Source organism: Furipterus horrens, unplaced genomic scaffold, assembly GCF_987537825.1.
Source record: "Furipterus horrens unplaced genomic scaffold, mFurHor1.1.pri manual_scaffold_5, whole genome shotgun sequence".
Lineage (NCBI taxonomy): Eukaryota > Metazoa > Chordata > Mammalia > Chiroptera > Furipteridae > Furipterus > Furipterus horrens.
In genome coordinates this window covers 49528476-49543496 of record NW_028327175.1, presented here as the reverse complement: position 1 = coordinate 49543496, position 15021 = coordinate 49528476, and the positions used below count along the sequence as shown (strand labels likewise).

The window sequence follows — 15021 nt, the reverse complement described above, 5'->3', positions numbered from 1 at the left end:
TGATTCTTGCTTTGTATGGCATTGATATGTATAAATTTTGTTATCATAGTTTGCTTGAATAACACCAGTCTTCTAGTTCCCCAAGAACATGGTTCAAACTTCAGTTACTGTGGTATATTAATGTAGTAACTGCATCTGTATAAACTTCACCACTAACTCTTCAATCCACAGCTCACTGTGTGAATAACAAATGTCCATCATGTTCAGTGAAAAGTTATGTCACGTCTTTCAAAGTCTTTTGGTGATGGGTCACTGCATATTGGCCAGTTCATGCATATACTGTGTAGTTGTGTTTTCTCCTTGTTTCCCAGTGAGAAACCCACTTGACATTTTACAAAAATAGATAATTGAAAGAGGGATTTGGTCAACAAAGATGAAATGAAAATGCCACAAAGAAATGAAAAGTGATAACAATGGAAGGGAAAATCAGATAGACTGTAAATGGAGTTATACAGAAATAGTTGACTGTGGGAATGGTCTCACTGCCACTGTTCAAGAGACTCTAAATATGTAGCTGGAGGAACTTGGTAGAGGTGAGCTTTTCCATATAAATGAGGAGACTGATTGTGGTGAAAAGGATGAAGATATTCCAGAGGAAGTGGTGCTGCCTGAAAACTTCACACCAAAGGAACTCTAGGAAATAATCCACTACATTAAAAGTGCAAAGGATAAAATGTTGAAAGATCATCCAAATTTGAAAAGGAGTTTGGTAATCTACCAAGGTATAGAAAAGATTGATCAGTATCTTAAGTTAAATGGTGAAAATAAGGTTAGCCCATTCAACCTGCACTTAGTAAGTTAATGCTCAGTGTTTCTAATGTTCTAAATTAGAGTGTACTAAAAAAGGTTAGTTTTACTTTTTTCACTTTTCTGTATATTTATAACTGACAGAAATAAAGTTTTAATGTTTTTACAAAATTTTTAAAAGTCACAGATCATTTGTAACTTTTACAATTGATTACCAGATTGCTTTCTTGGTTTTAGTTTGCATTCCTGTAGGTTCCAGTCTTGTACTACCATGTGAAGCAAGCACTGCTCTTAATGATTTCATTAATCTTTGGCTTTTACTTCCTAATAAGCTAAACTATTTCACTAAATCTGAGGCTACTATTAAAATTCCTCAATCTGAAAATGAGGTATTTAGTCCTTTTTTTTCCATTCTTCTTTTAAATGGAGAAATAAAAATCAATATTCTCATCATCTGGATTACTTAACTATTATAAATGTAATTTAAATGTAAATAAATGTATCACAAAGAAATAGAGATATAGCTATATATGCCTATTAGTTATATACTCTCATTAGGAAGTTTGTATAAAGGTAAATTTTGAACTTGGTGTGTGTGTGTGTACACATTTATTTTGATTGTAACAAAGCAACTTGTACACTTTTAAAATTTAAAAGTGAGCATCATCTTTCCTTTCCAGTGAAACAAAAAGAACATTTAAAAATAAACAGGAACAAAATTACAATAGCGAAGTGTCAATTCCGAATAAGATCCCACAGGTTCTGCTGATTCTCCCGTTGAGTATCAGGAGTGAAGTCATCATCAGGAGAGAATTTTATTTAAAAAATGTCATCTTAAATTGCAAGGATGTCCGTTAAACATTACAATTAAACATGCTGAAGGAGAAGCCATGTGGTCAAAATGCCCGCTTAACCCACCCAGACATCTCAAACCCTCCCTTTGCTGACCTTCTATAACACTCCTTTTTAAAGTTTTTCTTTTTTTAAACAAGACAAAGTAGATAAATACATGTTGGTAAATGTTAACTATCCATGTTCACATAGAGAAACAGTGTAATCTCTGAGCCCAATATACAGAGAAAGAAGGGAAAAAGCTAGAATTCTATGTACTGCTACACAGGGGCCTAGCAACCTCCAGCTTCCAGCAGAACTAAAGAAGTGGAAGGTTTTTCTTTTTTCCACAGAGCACGGTGGTGTTGAGTCCATAGTTTTTGTCAAGATAGGAAGGGATAAAAAAGAATTTGGAAGAGAAAGAGGCCAAAATTCTTTTCCTACTCTATTCTGCTCAAGGTACATCCCCCCCCAAATAAGGTGAGAACCATGGTGTAAAGGAGAGAAAAGAGATCTCAAAAACAGGAAGACTGAGCACAAGAGGAAAAAAAAAAAGAAAGACTGCAACTTGCTCCCAGGGACTGGGGAAAATTAAAAAAGAAGGTTGGAATCCAGTGTTCCATTAGTCATCTCCTCCTTCATCTTCCTCTCCTTTCTCCCCTTCATCATCATCTTCATCTTCATCCTCATTCCCTTCTTCATTGATATCTTCCAACCCTTCTTCATCATCATCATCATCTTCTTCTCCTTCCCCTTCTTCATCCATATCAGGGATCAAGTAGTACTGTAATGGATTTGGCCAAATATCATCTTTGATGTCTTCTCCTAACTCATCTGCACCTTCCTCAGATTGGTCGGTAAACCAGGTAAAGAAGCTCTGGTTCCTCATGCTGCCTCTTCTTGCTGGCTTTAGTCTGCATTTGACTTGAACGTGTCATCAGATCCTTTCCAGATTTCCGTTTGATTTCGGTGGACTTTGAAGGTGGATCACCACTCTCATTCAGATGAAATTCTTTGGAGAGAACTTTATTTTCAAAGTAAGGATTTTCATCAAAATAGAAATCTATTCTGTAGCCTGATTTATTATCTTCAAATTCTGTCACTTTATCTCTTGTCAAATAATCCAGTATCTCTTCATCCTCTTCCCCAAGCAGTGCAGACACTTGTGGATGGTTGACAAATGTTGTTACCCCCGAAATCTGGGATTTCGGCGATCAAGTCTGACCTCTTCTGAAAAAATGGTTCACGGAGTTTATTATATTTCTGTTCTACTTTCAAAATCTCACTGTCTTGTTCATTAAGTCTGTCTATTTCATTATGTACTTTATCAGTATGTTCAATTGCTTCTTGCTGTTTTTTTTCTTCCTTTGGCAAGTCCTGAGAGCTTGACGACTTCTCTGGCTTGGAGGCAGGAGGAGGTCTCAGTTTCTTCATTTGGAGTGTGAGCAAAGACTGGTATTTGGGGGCCACACTGTGAGATAAGTTGGAGAAACAGGCTGAAAGGAAGTTGCACTGTTGGAAGAAGGTCTGAAAATATCTGAATTGGTGTTTTAACTGTAGGAAAATAAGTAACTAAAAATTATTTTTTCACTTTGCATAATGGCCTCAAGATGATCTGTCCATGTGTTCAAAAATGGCAGGATTTCCTCCTTTCTCACAGGTGAATATTATTCATTCTCTCTCTCTCTCTCTCTCTCTCTCTCTCTCTCTCTATATATATATATATATATATATACATATATATATATAAATGTGAAAACACATTTAGGTTGCTTCCCTATCTTGGCTCTATGGTGAATAGTGCTGCAGTGAACTTGGGATTACAGATATCTCTTTGCAATAGTGATATATTTCGTTAGGCTATTTCCCAGGAATGTAATTGCTGGATTATATGGTAGTTCTAATTTAACTCTTTTGAGATACCTCCATACTTTTTTCCATAGTGGCTGTACCGAGTTACAGTCTGACCAGCAGTGCACAAGGCTTCTCCTTTTGCCACATCCTCACCTATACTTGTGTCTCTTGTTCATTTGTTTGTTTGGTTTTTTTGATGATAGCCATTTTAACAGGCTTGATATGATAACTCATGGATTTGATTTGCATTTCCCTGATGATTAATGATGTTGAACATCTTCTCATGTACCTGTTGGCACATTAAACTTAGACTATTTTATCTTAATTACTTCTCAGTAAACCTGGAACAACATTTTCGTTATAAAGTAATATAAATATGTATTTGTAAATTTTCAAATAATATTGAGATATAAAAAGTGAAAGTTTCATCTTCAGATAAATTTGAGAATCAAATTGTCAGTCTTAAAAATTGTTTTTGAATATTGATTAGAATAATATGGAATTTATATATTCCTTCTTTCCCTCTTTTTTTCTGACTTTCACTAGCATTATATTTATATTTTATAGTTTTCATCATAGAGATCATGTGCATTCCTTCTTAGAGACATTCCTGCGTATTTTAAAACCTTGGTTGCTGTTATGAATGATTCCCTTAATTATATTTTAAAGATTATTACTGGTGTATAGGAAAACAAAGAACTTTTCTGTGTTCTTGCATTTGGCCTCCTCATTTAATTCTTTTCTTAGCTCTAACACTTTTTTTGGAATCTTTGCTGATATTTTCTGGATAGATAATCACATCATCTAGGAATTATGAGAGATTTATATTATATTTTCAATTTTTTTATCTCATTTTTTCTGTCTTTTTGCATTGATAAAGCTCCACTATGATGGTGAATAGTAGGGCTGAAGAAGGATAACACTATCATGTTTCAAATTTTATTGGAGATATTTGTAATCTTGGTTACAAAAAATCCTATAGATTTCAAGTAGATATTTTTCTGTGTTTATAGTTTTTTCTTTGTTCTCTGTTTTTTTTCTTTCTTTTTTAAAGTATATTGTATTGATTATGCTGTTACAATTGTCCCAATTTCTTTTCCCTTTGCTCTCCTCCATCCAATACCCCCCTCCCCTCAACCAGTCCCACCCCCTTAGTTCATGTCCATGGGTCATGCATATAAGTTCCTTGGTTTCAACCTTTCTTATATTCTTAACTTACCCCTGTCTATTTTCTACCTACCAATTGTGCTTCTTAATCCCTGCACCATTTCCGCATTTCTCCCCCTTGCCCCTCCCAGCTGATAACCCTTCAGGTGATCCCCATATCTATGGTTCTGTTTCTATTTTGGTTGTTTGCTTAGTTTGTTTCTGGTTTTTTTTTTAGGTTCTGCATTGGTAGTTATGAGTTTGTTGTCATTTTAATGTTCTTAGTTTTGATCCTCTTTTTCTTAAGTCCCTTCATCAGTTCATATAATAATGGCTTGGTGATAATGAACTCCTTTAGCTTTACCTTGTCTGGGAAGCACTTTATCTGCCCTTCCATTCTAAATGATACCTTTGCTGGATAGAGTAATGTAGGTTGTAGGTCCTTGCTTTTCATCACTTTGAATACTCCTTGCCAGTCCCTGCTTGCCTACAAAGTTTCTTTGAGAAATCAGCTGAGAGTTTTATGGGAACTCTTTTGTAGGGAACTCTGCTTTTCTGTTGCTGCTTTTAAGATTCTCTCTTTATCTTTAACCTTTGGCATTTTAATTATGGTATGTCTTGATGTGGTCCTCTTTGGGTCCAATTTGTTTGGGAGTACCTTTGCTTCCTGGATTTGCGTGTCCATTTCCTTCACCAAATTAGGGAAGTTTTCTTTCATTTTTTTAAATAAGTTTCCAATTTCTTGCTCTTTCTTTTCTCCTTCTGGCATCCCTATGATTTGGATATTGGTACTTTTGAAGATGTTCCAGAGGTTCCCTAGCCTATCCTCATTTTTTTGAATTCTTGTTTTTTTCTTGCTGTTCTGACTGAATGCTTTTTTCTTCCTTATATTCAAAATCATTGATTTGATTCTAAGTGTCATGCCTTCCACTGTTATTCCCAGTAGATTTTTCTTTACTTCACTTAGTGTAACCTTCATTTCTTCCTTTATATTGCTGCTGTATTCAGCGAGTTCTTTGAGGATCTTGATTACCAGTGTTTTGAACTCTGCATCTATAGGTTGGCTATCTCCATTTCATTTAGTTCTTTTTCTGGGGTTATATTCTTTTCTTCCATTTGGCCCATAAGTCTTTGTCTCCTCAATTTGTCAGCCTCCCTGAGTTTGTTTCTGTGTATTAGGTAGAGCTGCTTCGACTCCGTCTTAGCGTACCTGTTAAGTTGTATGTGGTGGAGTCTTAGATGTTTGCCAGCATAGGCCATGTTGCTTTACTGCTTTTATGGTTCTGTGTGCTGGGAACGGTCGGAGAGGGTACAATGCTATGTTGCCTGGCTTCTGGAGGTTTGCCTGGCTCTCGCTTAATTTCCAGTCACTTCACCCACCTCCTGTATGTGACTGGTGCCCTTCTAGCTTTTGTCCTGGTGGTAATTCCCAGAGTGGGTGGGTTTGCATATGTTCTAAGTCCATGTGGGCACTTTAAACAGACTCTCCCGAGAAATTGGCAGTTTCGTCTACTGTCCCAAACCTCAACTGGTTTTTACAGCCAGAACTTATAAGGTTTTATCTTCCTGGCATTGGTACCAGGGCTGTATGCTCTGGCTTGGGGCTGGGATCGCTCCCTCCCACACTATCCCTTTAGATTTTTATCCACTACATGTGAATGTGAGACCACCTGTTCCACCACTGCACCACACTGCATCCTCTCCACCCCGACTCCATGACTCTGCCCCTCCTACCCGTCTGGATGAATGTGGCTTCTTTAAATCCTTGGTTGTCAGACTTCAGCTCAGTTTTCTGACAATTCTGGGTGGTGTATGTTTTGTAGTCTAGTAATTTTTGCTGTAGTCGTGCAAGGAGGCGAGGCATGTTTACCTACACCTCCATCTTTACCAATGTCAGTCTTTAATTTTTTAAAAGATTGCTTTGTTTATTCTCTCTTCTTAATATTTCCATGTATATTTTATAATCAGTTTGTCAGTTCTTGCAAAAAACTCCAACAACTGGGATTTATATTGAAATTGTGTTGAATCGATAGATCAGTTTTGGGAAAATTAAAATTTTAATGGTATTTTGTCTATGACACATGGTCATGACAATCTTTACTTGTTTAAGTCATCTTTAATTTCTCTCAACAATGTATTACAGTCTTTAGTGTTAAATTTTAAGTTCTGTAATTTTGCAAATAATTTCTTTGAATATTTTATACTCTTAAATGTGGTTAAATTATATATTTCAATTTACAATTAACAACCATTGTTTGTTATTTCTCCCTTCATTAAGTAACAAAGTGATTTTGCTTGAAATTTTTCTCAGTGAGCTATTGTAGCAATCATTTGTTTTACCTTTACTTTTGTCTGGTTTTTAATTTGATTTCTAGTTAGCTCCTTAATTCCATTTGGCAGATTTTTAAATAGTTTAGAAAATTTTGTGTTCATGTATGTGTGTATGTGCATCATTTGAAAACATCTTTTGGGTAGAAGTAGTTTGTTGGAGGTCAGTCAACAAAGTTCTTTTTGTTTTTTAAAAAAATACGCTTTATTGATTATGCTGTTACAGTTGTCCCAATTTCTTTTCCCTTTGTTCCCATCCACCCAGTGACCCCCCTCCCTCCAGTTGTCCCCCCCACCTTAGTCCATGCCCATTGATTGTGCATATAGTTCTTCTCAGCATCTTCTTGTCCACTCCACTCCCTCCTACTATGCTTCTTAATTCTTGTACCATCTCCCCTCCTTTCCTCCCTTCCCCCTCCCCACTGACCTCCCCCCAAAATGTTCCCCATACTATAGTTCTTTTCCCACTCTCGTTGCCTACTTAGTTTGCCTTTGTTTCGATTCCCTAGCTTCTGTTGTTGGTTGTTGTGATACACTTTTCATTTTAATGTTCATAGTTTTGATACTCTTTCTCCTAAACAAGCTTCTTTAACATTTCACACAACAGTGGTTTGGATCTGATGAACTCCTTCAGTTTTACTTTGTCCGGGAAGCACTTTCTCTGCCTTTCTATTCTGAATGACAGCTTTGCTGGATAGAGTAATCGTTGGTTGTAGGTTTTTGCTTTTCATTACTTTGTATATTTCTTGGCAGTTCCTTCTTGCCTGCAGAGTTTTTTTTTTTGAGAAATCAACTGATAGTCTTATTGGGACCCCTTTGTATGTAATTCTCTTCTTCTCTCTTGCTGCTTTTAAGATTCTCTCTTTATCCTTAATTTTTGACATTTTGATTATGTGTTTTGGTGTGGTTCTCCCTGGGTCTAGTTTTTTTGGAACTCTCTGTGCTTCCTGGACCTGTAAATCTATTTTGTTCCCCAAGTTAGGGAAGTTCTGCTTCATTATTTTTTCACATAATTTTTCAATTTCTAGTTCTTCTTCACCTGGCAACCCTATGATTCAGATGTTGGCCCGCTTATAGCTGTCCCATAGGTTTCTGAGCCTCTCGCCATTTTCCTCACTTTTCGTTTCCTCTTTCTGCACTGGTTGACTGTTTGTTCCTTGCCTGTGTTCTGATTTGTTGATTTGATCTCTGGTTTTCTTTCCCTCACCACTAGTTTTGTATGTGTTTTCCTTCATTTCAGCAGGGCTAGCCTTCATTCCTTCCCTGTCTTGTTAAGATCTGCTGTTAGGTCTGTAAGCATTTGTATAACCAAAGCTCTACACTGTGCCTCAGAAAGATTTCCTATCTGCTGTTCCATTAGATTAGATATTTGCTGTCTGGTCAGCTGCGTGATTGGAATCTCTATCATGATCTGTGCCATTCTGACAGTTTTGTGTTTACCTTTGCTTCCTGGGCAGGGCTGTCACACCTCCTACACTATAGGGGGGCAGAGCCCTGTGCACTTGTCACTACCGGGCAACTCTTCTCACCACACTGTGGTGTTTTATGGGGGGAGCAACGGTCCAAGATGGATTCCTGCCGTTCACTCTCCTCTGAGAGACCGGGAGCCTCCTCCTCCGTCCCCATGCCCTCTGGGCTTCATAGTCCGAGGCAATGGGGGCTTTCATTCCCCGGCGTTGGAATCACGAGCTGACGGGTTTGCTCTGTAGCCAGGGGTGCTCCCCAGGTGCTTCTTGTCTCCCCTTAAATACGGGTGTCTGTGTTTGCCGCCCTCCCACCGCCATCGCAGCAGCTGCCACCAGCACAGCTTGACCTCTCCGCCCCAGCTTCGCCCTTCCTACCCATCTGGACGAGCACCACTTGTTCATATGTTGTACTTCCATGTAGCTTTATTTTCTGCAACTTCTGGTTATTTCTGATTTTGTGATAGTTGTATTCCTTCTTAGTTGTGGAGGGAGATGGAATGTGTCAGTCTAGGCCTCCATCTTGGCCAGAAGTCTCCAGTCAACAAAGTTTTATATTAGCTTCACAATTCCTTGTATTTTTTAATGTAATTTTCTATTTGTCTTTATAATTTGGGTTTCATGAGTCCTACATACTGGGTTTTATCATGTCATACAATTAGAGTAATTTTAAGGTCCTTGACTCATAATGAACAACCTTAAACATTTCCAAATTTTAATCTTCCAAAGTTTTAAATGTTATGTTTTATGTTTTACCACATTACTGTCTAAAATACAACAAAATGCTGGCAGTGCACATCTGACTTTATTTCACAGTTGATAGAGTCCTATGATCCAACAGAAAATTTTATCAGCAATATCTACCAGTGAGAAACCATACTGATAGTTTATTATCTTTCTTTGGTACTATCTGAGACTTATTTAAAATTGTAGGGTGATATTTCCAATGTTTCATATGTTGATAATGTTTCATGTATGCCAAAGCATCCTTAGGGGAGAAAAGCTACCTACTTAAAAATCTTGTACTTACTTATTTTGCAGCTGGACTAAAGTTGAAACACACATTCATTATTTTTCTGGTTATTTCTTTATTTTTTTATTTTTTTTATTTTTGGTTTTTCAATTACAGTTGTCCCCTTTTCCCCCAATTATATCTGAAAAATATGTGTTTAATGTTTATAGGACGTGTTCATGTTTTATCTTGGCCTGGTGGAAAGTGGTGGATTAAGGCAATATATTGTTTCACATAGTGAATTTGTAATAAATTTTTAGCTAAACTACTGATGAGTTGATTATCAGAGTCCTTGGAAAAAGGGAATATTTTGGTGCATTGAAGTTTTTGATGTGTTTGTTAGATGCTAAGGGTCTTTCTTAGATTAGTTCACTTGTTTTTGTAATTATAAGATAATGAGCAACTGTGAATCTTTCTTTGATAAGATACTTAAAACTCCTAGAGTTATGGATATATATTGTTTCACAGCCATACATGTGACATGGTATTTGGTTGGATATTACTGTCCCTAAAAGTAATTTCAGAACTCCAGATATTTTGGTTCAATATTTTTTTAAAAAGGTCAAATAAAAGTCTCACATTATTGTTGTAAAAAAATTTGAGAAAGTCCATATAAGAAGAAGGAACTAATAATATACATGATTATTACTGTTTTAGGTTAATGATTATAATAAGCATTTTAGTCTAATCTTTGTAGACATTGCTTATTCCTTGTTCTTTCTACCTTTAACAAAAATGCTTCAGTTGTGTGTATATTTTAAAGTAAAAGATTCAACTTATGGCTGATGTTGGCATCTTTTCTTTGTTGTTGTTGTTCTTGGGTTGGAAATTGTTTAAAGGGCCAAGGTTTTTCTGCTGTGTTGTTATATATCAGGACCAGTTACTAAAAGCAGCTCTGAGATTTTGCTAATGATATAATGCCTACAGAACCTTAGTGGGTTTTCTGTGAGTTTTGCTCCACTGTACTTTCTGGGACATAAATCAAAGGTTGGTTCATTTTCTGTTTCTTCATTTTCTCATGGTTCTTGATTCCTAAGAGTTGCAATTGGCTCTGAAACTTTATAAGATCTTTTTTTCACCTGTGAATTAACCAGAATTTATTTATAAATGAAACATTTTGAACTGTTGTGAAAAATGAAGTAACTTAAGACTGTTAGGAAATTAAGCACAGTTTCTCCTATTTTCCTTTCTTATTGTAAAAATATAATGTGGATTTTTTATTTAGATTATTATTTAATATTTTTAAAAGAATATGAGAAGGACTTCCTGTCAAGACGGAGGCATAGGTAGACATACTTTGACTCCTTGTGCAACAACAGAAGAATTACAACTAACTTCAAAACAAAACACACCCAGAACTGCCAAAAAATTGAACTTCCAATTTGATGAAGGAAATAGACATACAAGTCCAGGAAGCACAGACAAGTCCCAAACAAATTGGACCCAAAGAGGACCACACCAAGACATAGCATAATTAAAATGCCAAAGGTTAAAGATAAAGAGAGAATCTTAAAAGCAGCAAGAGAAAAGCAGAGAGTTACCTACAAAGGAGCTCCCATAAGACTATCTTCTGATTTCTCAAAAGAAACTTTGGAGGTAAGAAAAGACTGGCAAGGAGTATTCAATGTGATGAAAAGCAAGGACCTACAACCAAGATTATTCTATCCAGCAAAGCTATCGTTTAGAATGGAAGGGCAGATAAAGTGCTTCCCAGACAAGATAAAGCTGAAGTAATTCATCATCACCCAGCCATTATTACATGAAATGTTAAAATGATTTATTTAGGAAAAAAAGAAAGATCAAAACTATGAACATTAAAATGACAACAAACTCACAATTATTAACAACTGAATCTAAAAGAACAGAAACAAAATTAAACTATGCAAGCAACCAGAATAGGAACACATTCCAAGATATGGAGATCATTTGGAGGGTTATTAACTGGAAGGGGGAAGGGGGAGAACAGGGAAAAAAGTGCAGGATTAAGAAGCATAGCACCTGGGAACATAGTTTTCACTGAGTTAGATCTGACACTCGTTTTTAACTAACTTTTGGCATTTGGATCCTAAAATGACACCAGTTTTTCTCTATCATGTCAACTTTTGAAGGTACAGGATACCCTTCCTTTGTCCCCCAAATCATACAAGATGTACATACAAAGGAAAATAAAGAAATAACCTGAATAGACTGTTTATTTAGAGTTATTTTATTCATATAAAGGCTATATATTATTACTGTAAGTCAAATTGTGTACAAATAGTAAAGTTCTGTTACCAAACATACATATTAAGGTATTTTATCTTTTCAAACGATAGGCTAGGGAATGCTAAAATGAGCAACAGTATTCTCTCACTTATCGCAGATATTACATTCTAGACACCTCCATGATAGGTGAAAATCCGCAAAGTAGGAACCTTACATTTATTTTAGTATTTATATATATTTTAAGGCTTTATAAACCCTTCCCACACACTTATAAACTGTTCCCAGTCCCTTATTAACCTTTACCACTTTCATTAACCTTTTCCACACTTTTATAAACACTACTTATGTTCTTACATCAGAGAAGGAAAACTCTGACTCCAAAAAACCTCCGCTGCCTTGCGGCATACCCCTTCAGGGGAAAGGCTAAGGGAGTAAACCCCGACAGAAAATCCGGAGCCGGAGTCCCTAAGGCGGTTTGACGTTGTAGTCAACACTGGCAACTCCTGCGGCGCACCTGAAGCCAAGCTGTATTGACTCCGTCTTTCCCTTGGATCCTTCAGCTGCGAAGAGAGGGGGAGTCTGCTGCATGGGCAACAGCAGACCCTCCCTATCACCCTGCCCAGGCTCTGTAGCTTCAGCTTCACTGGAGAGGACACTCCAGTGTCATCGCAAGATGTCGATTCAACACGGGAGGAGACAGATACCGTGTCACTCCCGAGTCGGACTGCACAACCATTCTTGGCGGTTCAGATAGACTCTTAAGAAGCTACACCATCGTCTCTCGAGACGGACGGCTGCCGATGATGATGATGACTTATGTTCTTAAACATATTCTACACTCTTAAACCTACGGAACTTAAAAACATACATGTACAGTACCACAAAATCCCGTGATACAGTGAGGCCACAATAAGTGAACCGTGATATAGAGAGGGACTACTGTACTTGAAACAGTCTCATTCAGTTGGCAAAGCTTTCCCAGATTGCTTCATGAGACCCAGTTTTATGTGAAGAGGTGGGAATATGATGTTCTTTCTGTCAACAAGTGGCTCATGTAGAATGTTTGGATCACCAGGTTTGAGGTCAGATTGTGGAGGCCAATTTGACTCCACCCAATGCTTCTCCCGAGCTCTGCTATCCCACATACACAGAAAACAGGGATACTTGGTGTATCTGCATTGCTGACCAAGAAGGAAGTAGCCCATTTTAAGGTCAACACAGATGATCCAATTGTGCTTGTGATATTGTAACAGATCAGTGACTCTCTTTATGTCTTCACATTCTTCACAAAAACAAACTGAATGGCCCGTTGGCATTGCACCAAATAAATTGCCATTGTGGAGGAGGACACACTTCAAGCTCTGCTTTGAGCTATTAATGAACAGTCGCCATTCAGTTACATTCTAGATTGAAATTCCCAATTCCTCCATTAAACCATGTATGTTATGGCAATACACAAAGCCACTGTCACTTTGAAAGTACTGCAGAAATGCACTTTCTCTTGATCAAAACTAGGACGCCTTCACTCCTTTTTCAAGCAAGTTTTTCTGGTGCAGTCTTGATGCTAGGAGTTCTGAATCCTTTTTGGATAGTCCCAAATCGTGTGCCAAATCATTCAACTCATGCTGATCAAATCCCTTACAAACTGAGTCATCTTCAATTTCAAAATCTTTATCATTGCTGTCACTTAGTTCTTCACCATACTCCTGTCTTTTGAAAGAGGGTAGTTCAATGAAAACTGGCACTGGGATTTCAGTTGAATGAGGCACTGGGCATATAGCTGATGGTAGACTAGGATACTCTATTTTGCATTTATTTTTCTTGTTATATTGTGACGTTTTCACTATACAAAAGTAACAGTCACTTGAATGATCTCTGGGGTCTCGCCAAACCATAGGTATACCAAATGGCAATTTATCACATGTTCCCTTCATCCACATCCATAAACTCTCGATACTCTGCTTGCACACCTTGTGAGGGGCCCAAAACGTATTTTAATCACCAAGTTTTACTTTAAAATGTGCACAATAGGCTTGCCTGACAAATGCACTGATGATTGTCCTTTGGAAATGGTGAAACTGCCACAGATATAACAAAACGAATCAGGGTTGTTTAGGCACTTACGATGAGAAATAGCAGAGGCAGACATGATCTGAAGGAAAGGAAATATGTATGTAAATAAAAAATAAATTCTGCTAACTCCTTGTATACAGACAAGAACTCGGACTACACTTCGGAATACGATTCACTATATAGAGCGGCACACAACCTCTCACCACACTGTTTCATGTGTAACTGAATAGCCTAGACAAGTATGAACTTGTCGCTGATCTCCATGGTCATCCCTCACCCCCTCCCCACTCAAGGGAGGTTTGCTCTCAGCCAATAGGAGCACACTAGCGCTTCCCTCGATCCAGGCTCAATCCAGCCTAGAGTGGTCACATTAATATAAGCTGTACAGAAAAACTTGATGTGCTAGAAGAAAACTAAGTGCAATTTTGAAATCAGCATGCCTGTGTAAGTTAAAAGAGCTGAAAAATTGAACTCAACAGAAATTATGTTAAATATTGTTCCCCTGTGATAATTGGTAGGTACAAAGTAGGGGTATGTTAAGAATAGTATAGGAAATGGAGAAGTCAAAGAACTTACATGTGTGATCCATGGATATGAACTAAGGGTGTGGTTGCTGGAAGGGAGGGGGGTTATCAGAGGGGGAGGGGCAAAGGTAGAAAAGTGGGACAACTGTAATAGCATAATCAATAAAATATACTTTAAAAAAATATGAAGAACATATGAAAATCAATCATTGTTATGTAGCACATTATAGAAGGAAGGGGAAGAACACATCATTTCAATTGATTACAGAACAAGTGTTTGACTGAATTCAATGCTGTTTTGTGATAAAACACTCAGCACACTGGAAATAAAAGGAAGCTACCTCAACATATTATATGCCATATATGAAAAACCCTTACCTAACATCATACGCAATGGTAAAAGACTGAAAGCTTTTCCTCTACAATCAGGTAAGGATGCTTGCTTTTGCCACTTTTATTCAACATAGTATTGGATGTTTTAGCCAGGGTAGTTAGGCAATAAAAAGAAATAAAAGACATCTAATTTGAAATAGAAGAAGTAAAATTATCCTTGTTTACAGACAACCTGATTTTATATTTAGAAAACCCTGAAGATTCCACCAAAGCCTTTTAGAACTAATAAACAAATTCAGCAAAGTTGCATGGTGCATAATCAACTCATAAAAATTAGTTGTGTCTGTACACTGAGTTCAAAAGGAAATTTAGAAAGCTGTCTCATTTACAATAGCATCAAAAAGCATAAAATGCCTGGGAATAAACTTAACCAAGGAGGCAAAAGACATACATTGAAATTTGCAAAATGTTGCTGAAAGAAATTAAAGAAAACATTAATAAATGG

General features: G+C 37.0%; 1 protein-coding gene and 1 pseudogene across 1 annotated transcript in view; one reads left to right on the top strand and one right to left on the bottom strand.

The window, feature by feature from the left end:
• Positions 1–15021, top strand: part of AP3B1 (adaptor related protein complex 3 subunit beta 1) — a 258639-nt gene that overhangs the window by 22847 nt on the left and 220771 nt on the right. The gene's annotated exons all lie outside the window — the stretch shown is intronic.
• LOC150008575 (protein SET-like) lies at positions 2201–3042 on the bottom strand (annotated as a pseudogene).